This window comes from Rattus rattus, chromosome 13, assembly GCF_011064425.1.
Source record: "Rattus rattus isolate New Zealand chromosome 13, Rrattus_CSIRO_v1, whole genome shotgun sequence".
NCBI classification, from domain to species: domain Eukaryota; kingdom Metazoa; phylum Chordata; class Mammalia; order Rodentia; family Muridae; genus Rattus; species Rattus rattus.
Window position 1 is genome coordinate 16,810,125 of NC_046166.1, and position 10,853 is coordinate 16,820,977.

Here is a 10,853-nt window from a genome sequence, read left to right on the forward strand (position 1 = left end):
AGTACATACTGCATGGTCTGGATCAAGTCACAAAGATTCTTTTGAGACTTTTTTTTAAAAAAATACTTGGAATTATCAGAATTCTCAGAACTCATTGAATAATTAGACTTATTTTTCTTAAATTACCTTTTTCTACTTTTACAGCTATTTGTGTTTTTTGTTCCAGGAGATGTGAATAGAATAAATTAATTATTTTCAAAATTAGTGAAAAGGATCAATTTTCAACATTAATAGTATTTTATATATAGAACAAAAATCCTTTGTGTATAGGGAAATAGAGAATATTGAGTTATATTTAATACTAAATCTCATATCATAAGTGTTTCTGAAAATTAAACACAGAAAATCTTATCTCTTAAAAATGATGCTAGTAAAAAAGAAAAAATGAATTGCAAGAATAAGTTTCATAGAAATGTTAGAAAAGTAGTAAGTAATACTTCATTACAGTTTAAGTTATATACCAACAAAGTGTACATTCGCTTATGTATACTTCATTTTTTAATTTTATTTTTCTTGGATATTTTATGTATTTACATTTCAAATGTTATCTCCTTTCCCCCTCTTTCTTCTATGAGAATGATCCCATTCCCACCTGCTCACTCCCACCTCAACACCCTGGCATTCCTCTACATTGGGGAAATGAGCCCTCACAAGACCAAGGGCTTTTCCTCCTATTGATGCTGGACAATGCTATCTTCTGCTACATATGTGGCAGTCTCTTGAAAAGTAAAAATGGTTAAATTGGCCCAACTTCATTTTGTTCATATGAAATTAAAACTGAAATAATAATGATGATAATGAAAATGGCTAATCGTCCTGAATATTTCTTTGCAACAATTAACATGAATTTTTGAATAAGTATATTTAAAGCTGTTTTTAAGAACAAGATAGATATACATAATCATACAATTCTAGTTATCTCACTATGTTATCTCTTGAAATATGAAATGTTTTCTCCTTGATACATGATCCCTATAACTTATATAAGAATAACTGAGGTCTGTGCGTTTAAATGTGTTTTATATATAAGTGAATGTACACATCAACACAAGCATTTTAAGGATTTTAAGGATCCTTTTTAAACCTGGGTAGTCTCTTTAAAAACAAGAAAGTGAACAGATAGGTTTTTCAAGATCCAGTGCATGGCTTTTGTCCTATCTTTTGAGGTAAGCAACTTCCATTGGAATATCTTCAGCAGTGCTCTTTCCTAAAATGGTGGCAGGGGGACTTGGTAAAAATCACTATTCCTTCACAAAAGAGTGGATGAATAGGTCATCCCAGATGGTATCATAGAAGGTTTTACAAAAGATGAATGCCGAAATGCATAACTACAGGTACACAGAGATTGAGATTTAAGAATAACAAACAAAATATTAAAGTTTCTGAGGTCAAAGATCATAATTATAGAAACTGGCTGAAATGTATGTCAAATCAAAGTGTACTTAGGAATATTTGTCTATTCAAATACTGTATAAGTATTAAAGTACCAGATTGGTTACATAGAAGTACCAGAGTGTTAGTGTTCATCTAGGTATATGATAATAATATGTGGAGGTTCTAATGTGGCCAGAAGGACATAAAGGGAAAATTTTTGAATATTTTTCTCCCTATTTTCCAAGGTTAATAATGTTCTTAGTTAGGGTTTTATTCATGTGAAAAGACACCATGAGACCAAGGCAGTTCTTATAAGGACAACATTCACCTGGGGATAGCTTACAATTATAGGCTTTAAGTTCGTTATCATCAAGGTAGGAACCAGGCCAGCATGGTGCAGGAAGTGCTGAGAGTTTTATACCTTCATAAAAAGACTGATAGGAGAAGACTTGCTCCTCCATCAAGGCCACTTCTACGCCAAAAAGCTCACATCACCTAATAGGGTGACTCCCTGGGTCACCTATTTTCTTGTTCAGAGAGGCCATGGAGACCACATTCAATGAAATCTAACCAGTGCCAGTGTCATATATATATATATATATATGCCATCTCAGCTCTGTAGACTCTATTCAGAGCTGAGAAAAACACGCCTAGCTTCTTAATCACTGAGGCAAAATTTGAAAGCTCTTTCAACTGTGAAACACTATCTCAGTCTGGAAGAGTACTCCTCACAGCTATAATGTGTCTTCCTGTACTTTAACCATCCTTGTTTTCTGATTAAATGAGACTGTCAAATACTCTGTGGTCAAATTCAGTAATTTGGGAAATGATTCAGGATATCCAAGGGGTGTCTTTGGAACCTTAACAGAAAATCCATTAAAAGGACCCAATTGGATCCTATTTCTCTTTTAAACTGTAACAGAACTGCTGACTTTAACTGACTTCTCTTTAAAGGTTCCAGGTGCTTGTGCTGTACACAGGAGTTTGATGTAGCTAACAGATGATTGCAGCTATTTTTGCCTCCTTCATGGATCTGGAACATGGTTTAGCCAGTTGTACAGTTGTATTTCACCTTACTAAACGAAACTAATGTTAATCATGATGTTAAAATTGTATTATTTTCCACAGGTTTGTAATAGAGGAGACTCAATGGCTGATTCTCAACCTAACCTGGTAGAAAACTGTATCAAGCTTTTCTACCAAACCAATGGCCTTAGATCCTGGAACCAATAACAGTGACAAAAATCATCAGTTTTGCCAGCCAAACATGCTTTAAATGGCCTTCTCTCCTCCAATAAATGCAAAAGTGCCCTAAATGTTGTCTTAACTGTGCTCTCAAAAGAAATTGTATTAGCATTAATAGTGTCATCTTTAGTGTTGTGCAGATAATACCCTCCTCACATGGTATGGTTCAAAAATACAGACTATCACCAAATGTCTATCTTATATTCTGGATTATCGCTATCTATTCTTTATCACGGTTTCTTAGATGAATTCTCCTCAGAGTCACAGTAACTGCCACCCTTTCTATGTTTCCCTTTTGTCAATTTGAGGCAGGCCACAGAGATTTGTGTCCAAAAACCCCTAAGAGCAGATCCAGCGACCTCTGAGATGGGGACTAATAGCCTACCCAATGTATCCCTCTTCTTGCTGCTATGACCATTTTTTCTCAGGGCTCAGAACTACAAAAGGCTGGACATAAGGCTTCTTTGTGGCATTTAAAGTCTCTTTCTTACCAACACTCGGAAAACCTTAAGTTTCTTTTTTATTCACATTAGCTTAATATCCTTAAGGACTAACTCAAATTTTTAGGCACCTGACTATGGCTAAGGATGGAATTTGTGGCCCCCTCACCCCTCTAGGAACTTCTACAATCTTTGTCTCAAGATTAGGCTTAAGAAACAGAAAACTCAATTTCCTGTTTGTTGTTTTTGTTCCTTTTGTTTTGGTTTGGTTTTAGTGTGTTATTTCATCAGAGAAATCTTTGAATTGCAGGACCCATGAAAGCAAGATGTTGAGCTTCTGCTTCAAGGACGTTTCCTCCTTTCCATGCTACAATAGATTCAGTTCCTTACATCAGCCTGCTCTTTTCTCCTGTTCACTCCTGTCTATGCTTTCTGTAGCTCTTATGCAGCTGGTAGTATCCAGAGAGACCCTCTTTATCTTTTTTCCCTGTTTGTTGTCCTCATCATCTGTAATAAAGGGAAAAATATCTCAATCTGGAAAATGCTCGCCTGGAATCCACCTCTTCCTCTTAAGAGTGACTGCCAATACACACAATTGCTCTATGAAACTGAAGAAACAGAACTATGGCCATAATATTATCCAAGGAATCCCAACACCAAAGTGCTCTTTCCCACTTCAAGCAATGCAAAACTCCAAGTTCCTGTTGTGACAGCACAGTCTCCCCTTCCTCCTTCCAGCTTTCTGATTAAAAAAAACAAGTCTCAGGGTGGAGAGGGGCTGGAGGAAGGACGCAGTGGTTAGCAGCACATACTGTTCCTCCTGAGGATCTGAGTTCAATTCCCAGTACCCACATCAAGTGGTTGACAACTGGCTACAATCCCAGCTCCAGGAGGAGCTCTGACCTCTGCGGGCATTTGCATCAAGTGCACAAACCTTCCCACATACATAGACATAATAAAAATAAATATTTTTTAAAGATTCAGTTTGTGTCTAGAGATGCCTTTCTTCTATCTTTATTTCCATATAACTTTGAGTAATTCCAACAAAACACTCTGAGATCTGAAAGAATCCCCTGTTGGAGGGCACAATCTGTCTTATTCTATTTACTCATATTTCTCTTCCAAATCACAGGTCTAGCCTGTGCTATTTCCTTCATACACATCTTTTCATGGGAAGCTTATAAACAGGGACCAGTGTCCATCTTGTGAAGGACATTTCAATGAATGTCCCATTATTTGTCCTAAAAATGTTTGGTACTATTCTAATTACTTCTGTTTTGTTGCAAGTTTTTGGTCTTTTCCATTTTTTCACTACCAACAACAACTGTAAACTGAACAGCCTTGAAGTTAATTATGTGAAAACTTTGACCATATGCTTAATTATTTCCTTAGGATAAATTTCTAGTAATTGAATTTTTGGTTCATTGTTTATACATATTGTTATAGCTTTTGATATATATTATCAAATTACCCTGAACATCGTTTGTACACATTAAAATTATTCTACCAGAGGCCAGGTGTTAGTAAGAAAATAGAAATAAAAGTATCTCTTTGTTATTTTAATTTCCATTTCATAGTAACTTGTGAAACTCCTTAATATCTTTGCCAAAAGTGTAGCCAGTTGTCTTGATAGCATTGTTAATTAAGCCAGCTGAAATAAAACCATAACAATTAACGTATTATATCATATACACAGAAACACACAGGAGATGCTGTTATTTCATAAACTTTAAATAAACACGTTTGCATATTCACTTGGGAAATGAAATACACAGATGTTTCATTCCTAAACAACACTACTTTTCACCTAGAGCCCTAAATTGTCTTTCTGTTTTCTAGCCTTGGAATAGTATAGGTAAAAAACTAAAAGGATCAGAAGAGAATGGAAGAGATAATCCATCTTTTTTTTTTTTTTTATTAACTTGAATATTTTTATATACATTTCTGAGTGTTATTCCTTTCCCGGTTTCCGGCAAACATCCCTCCCCCCTCCCTTCCTTATGGGTGTGTCCCTCCCCACCTCCCCCATTGCCACCTCCCCCCAATGCTGGCGAGGATGTGGAGAAAGAGGAACACTCCTCCATTGTTGGTGGATTGCAGATGGTACAACCATTCTGAAATCAGTCTGGAGGTTCCTCAGAAAATTGGACATCTTTCTAAATAGTGCATATATTATGAATTGTGGCCCAAATATTTTAAAGCTATTGATTGACATTTTTTCAGTTAAAATGTGCTAGTATGTGAAAATATCTTTATCTAATATTTGTCATATTATTAATAATTTATACACACACATAGGATCACTGAACAAATACATTGTGTGCCTCTTATAATTGAGAATAGGTAAGGCTTTGTAAGTGAAACTATGCCTTTGCTTTTAAAAGTTTATCAATCTCTCTCTCTCTCTCTCTCTCTCTCTCTCTCTCTCTCACTGTATGTGTCTTCCTGTCTGCCTGCTTGTCTGACTATATGTCTGTCTGTCTGTCTGTTTATACATAGTTATGTTCCTGTGAATGCAGGTGTCTGTAGAGGCCAGAGAGGGTATCCTGTCTCCTGGGTCTGGAATTACAGTCATAAGCTACCCTACATGCATGCTGGGAACACAACTCTTATCTTCCTGAAGGGTAGTAAGCAAGCACATTTAAGTACTAAGCAATCACTCCAACCCCTAAGGTACGACTTCTAATACAGGTTTAACAGCTTCAGACATGTTTCCTACTCTTGCAACCAAATGACCCCTACTGAGTGATTCAGTATTATATTTAATAGAACTTATGAGGCAAGGATTCTGTGTTGCTAGTTTCTAATGGATCAGTGTCATCAATAAAAGTTGGTATATAACTATTATTTTCAGTGGCTATCCAGTAAGCCCATAGTTCTTTGACAAGAGACATAGTACTAGAATTCTCTTCAATAAAGTCCAAGCTATTAAAATTTTTCCCCAGGAGTGAAAATCCATACATCAAAAAGGGATAAAAGAGAAGGTAGCTCATTTTTCTCTAGATATTTGAATACATTAAAGTCATAAATATTATACACTTTAAAGAAAATAATTCTCAGATCTTAACTCATTTTCCTTGTAAATACTGTACTTTCAAATACCCAATCTTAATTGACTTAAGACTGACTACTATAAGCCTTTTGCCCTTGAAAATGATGCCCTCCTATTGATAGTCTTAATTTGGATTTAAATGAGCCTGTTCATTTTCAATGATGTGATGTTTAATAATGCTTCTTTGCCTAGGTTCAGGTTTCAAGCATATTAATTCTGCATACTTTGCTTGAGTATTCACCACTTGATAAATGGATTGCAAAAGTTATACTCATTAATCAAAAACTCATGGCATGACCAAAGCAAGAATAGTAATGACTGACATATTGTGAAGCTTTGAGAAAATGCTCTCAGCCAACCTGTCTTAACCAGAAATTTGCTGCTCTTTGTACCAATGAATGGGAAAGAGAATATGAATATAGCTTTAGAAGCCTTGTATCATCAAACCACATTTACATCTATATTTCTGTTGTATAGCACTTTCTTCAGGGATAAAAGCACCTATCTTGGAGTGAAGCTCTTTATGACAAAAGTGAAACATTCCTTCACGCAAGAACATTTGTTAAGATCAGGAAGTACACAATTTTTTTTTTCTTTTTTTTTGGAGCTGGAGACCGAACCCAGGGCCTTGTGCTTGCTAGGCAAGTGCTCTACCACTGAGGTAAATCCCCAACCCGGAAGTACACAATTTTAAAGCTACAGGAAGTCCCTAAAACTGATTATATTCATTAGGCCACTCCCTGTCCAAGCAAATATAAGCTTTAAGGACTGCTCAAGATATATTAATACAAATGAACTGCCTAGAGGAGGCTAAAACCAGCTGAACCATCTAGATGAAGCAGTAACGAACCGAGCTGTCGCTTCTGTCTCCTACCCGCAGAAAAGAGTGACACCACGACGTTCTTCTCAAAGTGGTTTATTCAGGAACCTTACAACATGCAAACAGGAATCTTTCTTTTCTTTTCTTCCCCCTCCTCTGCCCAAGCACACTCCCTTATATCCTCCCTCAACTCCGCCTTCTCAGTCCATACTGCGTAATCTCAGTTCGTAGGTCCACGTCACATGGCCTGATCTTGCATCATGGTGCGCCTGCGCAGCTCTCACAATGGACGTGGCTAGTTTCAGGTGTGTGAGGAAGTCAGGTGCTAGTCATGAGACTTAGCTGCCGTCTGGGCGCCATCTTGGGACTGCCGCCACACCAGCTCCCCACACCGAGCTACCCAAAAAGAGTTTCTAACTTGTTGAACTGCTTACAAGTTGCTCAGTATGCTCCCAGGTTCCATTTTTCATGAGCTGCTATTCACCCTGGGTGAAATGGTGGTGACAATGTTGTCTTTAAATCATTTCTACTTCTATAAGTAACTCAGTCTCCACTCCTATAAGCACTTCCAATAAAATTCAGGTTGGGCTTCACTAGTATCCCTACTTTGATCTATCATTTATTCTCTCTCGTGGATAAGTATGTTTTGTGTTTGTTCCCGAGAATAATATCACACGACTTCCAATTCTGGCACTTTGTTCCTTAAAAAATGGATTACTACTCCAAGGTCTTTGACTATTCTTCTGACCTGCACCGGCATACAAAATTCTGCTCTTTTATGAGCTCCTGTCTGTGAGGACATCAGTGGGAGATAAAATCTACATAGTATGAACAACATTTTCAGATTGCTGTCCAATTACCGCTGTGCACTATATAAGGATAATTATATAAAGATAGCTTTCCTTTAATATATTTGCAATTATCATCAAATAATAAATAGTATATCAGTGTGGAAGTCTTGATTCCATAGATGAAAAACATTCTCTTCTACCTCAGAAGAAGCTCTTAGGCTCAGAGCTTTCATTCTTAGCTAAGGTTTAATATGATGCACATGTTCCTGTATTTATTTTCAGAAATGCCTTCTGCTCATGCATATACTTTTACTTTTTCTATGGTAATAATTCCTTAAATTTTTAAAAATCATAAGAATGAATATAAAATTTAAAATATATTCAGTGAATATTACTGGAAGCAAATATGGCAAAGTTCGTGAGATTGGTAGGCATATAAATAAAGTTTTAGAAATAAATCCTGACCTAGAAAATTCATCCCAAATATTTTTCAGTAGACATTGGAAATGTCACTTATATAAAAAAGCATCATTGACTCCATCCAAACTTGGTTCTCTTGCCCTATTTTTTAAGAAAGTCTGTCTCCCTCTACTTCAATAGAAGATTGAAACCTTTTAAAAACATTGCCTATTATATTGTCATTGTGCTTGTTAGCACACTATGAAATCACAATGCATTCAGGTGTCACCTGTTAGTTTTGTGAAATCAGTAAGTCTAAAGCTTACACAGACAAGCACTAAACTACCTAATTTGCTTGAATTTCCACTTCAATTTCTAAAACATGGTTATAATTTATTGGCCTTTTGATTTTCCCTCATATTTGGTGTTATTATCGGCCTTTCTCCTTTTTGTTAATTCTAACTTAAATTCATTACAAAGGGAAAAGGTTATGACTTTAGATTAAAAGACAGTTGATCCTAGGAGACCAAGATTATAAATTTAACTCAACTCCAGGAAAGCTCCCATTGTTTTATTGGACTGAGATTTCGTTAAGTGTGGCACATAATTTCACCAGAAATTTCTTACATCCTTCCATGGATGTAGGATTGGAAATCTTTCAGAAAAGTCACTACATTTTTAATAACTAACATACATATTTGCAAAAATCAGTGGTGCATTCACAAATGAAGCATGTTATAACACATACCAAAAAGGATGTAATTAAAGGAGATTATGCTAACAAACATGGGACATGGAGAGAAATAAGTGGTAGAGATGCAAGGAAAACTTAATTATAGGAGAGTATGAGATAGATTGTAAGAGAGTCAGCCCTGACCACTACATATGGAGAATATCTATTACAGGAGAGATGGCACCTTATCGATCAGTAATTGGGAATTTGATTAGCCAATCAATATTGCCCTACTTTAAGTATCTATAAAATATTTCACTTCAAGCTCTTAAATGAATTTCTAAATGACTCATTAATTGCAATTCTGTTTAAAGGCAGAAATCATAATACTTCTCTATATATAACAAACAAATAGCTATTTAAAGAGAAAGGCCATTGCATACAGGAAAAAATGTTGCATATCGTGAACATCATTTGTATAACAGTGCAGCATTTAAATCTCATTATTATTACAGTATGAAACATGTCACTTAATAAAGAAATAGATAACCCTCACAAACACATGATTTTGTTTTCTGAGTATTTGAAATAGTGATAGGGAAATTATTTTAACAGACCTAATTGGTCATACAAAGGAGGAATTTGCAGTTTTTGAGTACAAATTGCCTAGTTCTACATGTTAATATATTGCATGGAAGTTCAAAGCAAACTGAAAAGAAAACTTAGAGTAAAATGATTCTGGACAATTTTGTGAAGTGAAAGTTGTAATAATCCTTCCGTACGAATTATATTTACTATATGGTCCTATGCTTCTGCCTCCTTGGATGTTTTAGTTTTTTTTTTTTGTTTGTGTGTGTCTGCGTGTGTGTGTGTGTGTGTGTGTGTAACTCAATTTTTTTATTGGATATACTTCTTTATTTACATTTCAAATGTTATTCCCTTTCCAGGTTTCCTGTCCATAATCCTCCTATCCTTCCCTCCCCCATAAGGCTATTCTGTTCTACATATGCAGCTGGAACCATGGGTCAGTCCATGTATAGACTTTGGGTACTGGTTTAATCCCTGGAAGCTCTGGTTGGTTGGCATTGTTGTTCTTATGGGATTGAAGCTCAATTTTTAAATTTTCATTTTGTGCTCTCAGCATGGGCTTTTAGAAGAGGTCTATGCAATAAAGAAAGCTGGCTTTCATTTTTCTATCCTAAGTTCACATTTATACTTCTCATATCTTCATAGTTAGGTATGGCTAAGTTGCTGAGAGCTCACTGGTGAACATGAGTACCTGTTGTAAAGTTTGGCTCATAGACAAGTCCTAAGTTTTCTCCTTTGTGTTGTTGCCATTACTACAGATGAATGAAAAGAATAAGTCCTGCAATGAGAGAGAGAAAGAGAGAGAGATTCTGGATGGTATATCTTTAAATAACATAGAGCCATCCTTACAGCAAGAAGAATCCCACTATGTCTGCATTAGGAAATATATTGATGAACTCTTGCCATTATTAATTTAGGAGTATCTGGAAGTTCAGGTGACCCTTACTCAATAATTACCAAACGTTCAGGAAATTAAAGAGTTGCATCCATACAATTCAATATAGATTGCATAATTGTTCTCGCTTGACTGTTGAATAGTTAAATCTGTTCTCTGTGCCCAAAGTTCTTCATTAAAAAAAGAGCAGTAAGGATCATTCTAAATAATTATTGGAAGAATTAAATAAATTTATAAATGTAAGTTCGCCTTGGGAAAAGAAGAGTTCACTTCAGGTTAGTGATATTTTTCATAACCCTTTCCCTAAGGATCTTTGAAATCTGAAATGAAAACATGTGGTCTCATGATGAAACTAAATGAAACATGAAAACTTACATAATATTGATATGGCTGGTCAATGTTGCTCATACACTACAGATATAGAATCAGGAACCCCCATACTCCCTGGTGGGCAAGCAGACAGCGCCACTAGCCTCCTCATTAGAAGCTATGCAGTTCTCTACTCATGGGTCCCCATATGTCAACAATTGTCCAATATATAGTTTTTCATGAAGGTAAACATCAATAGCCTAAAAT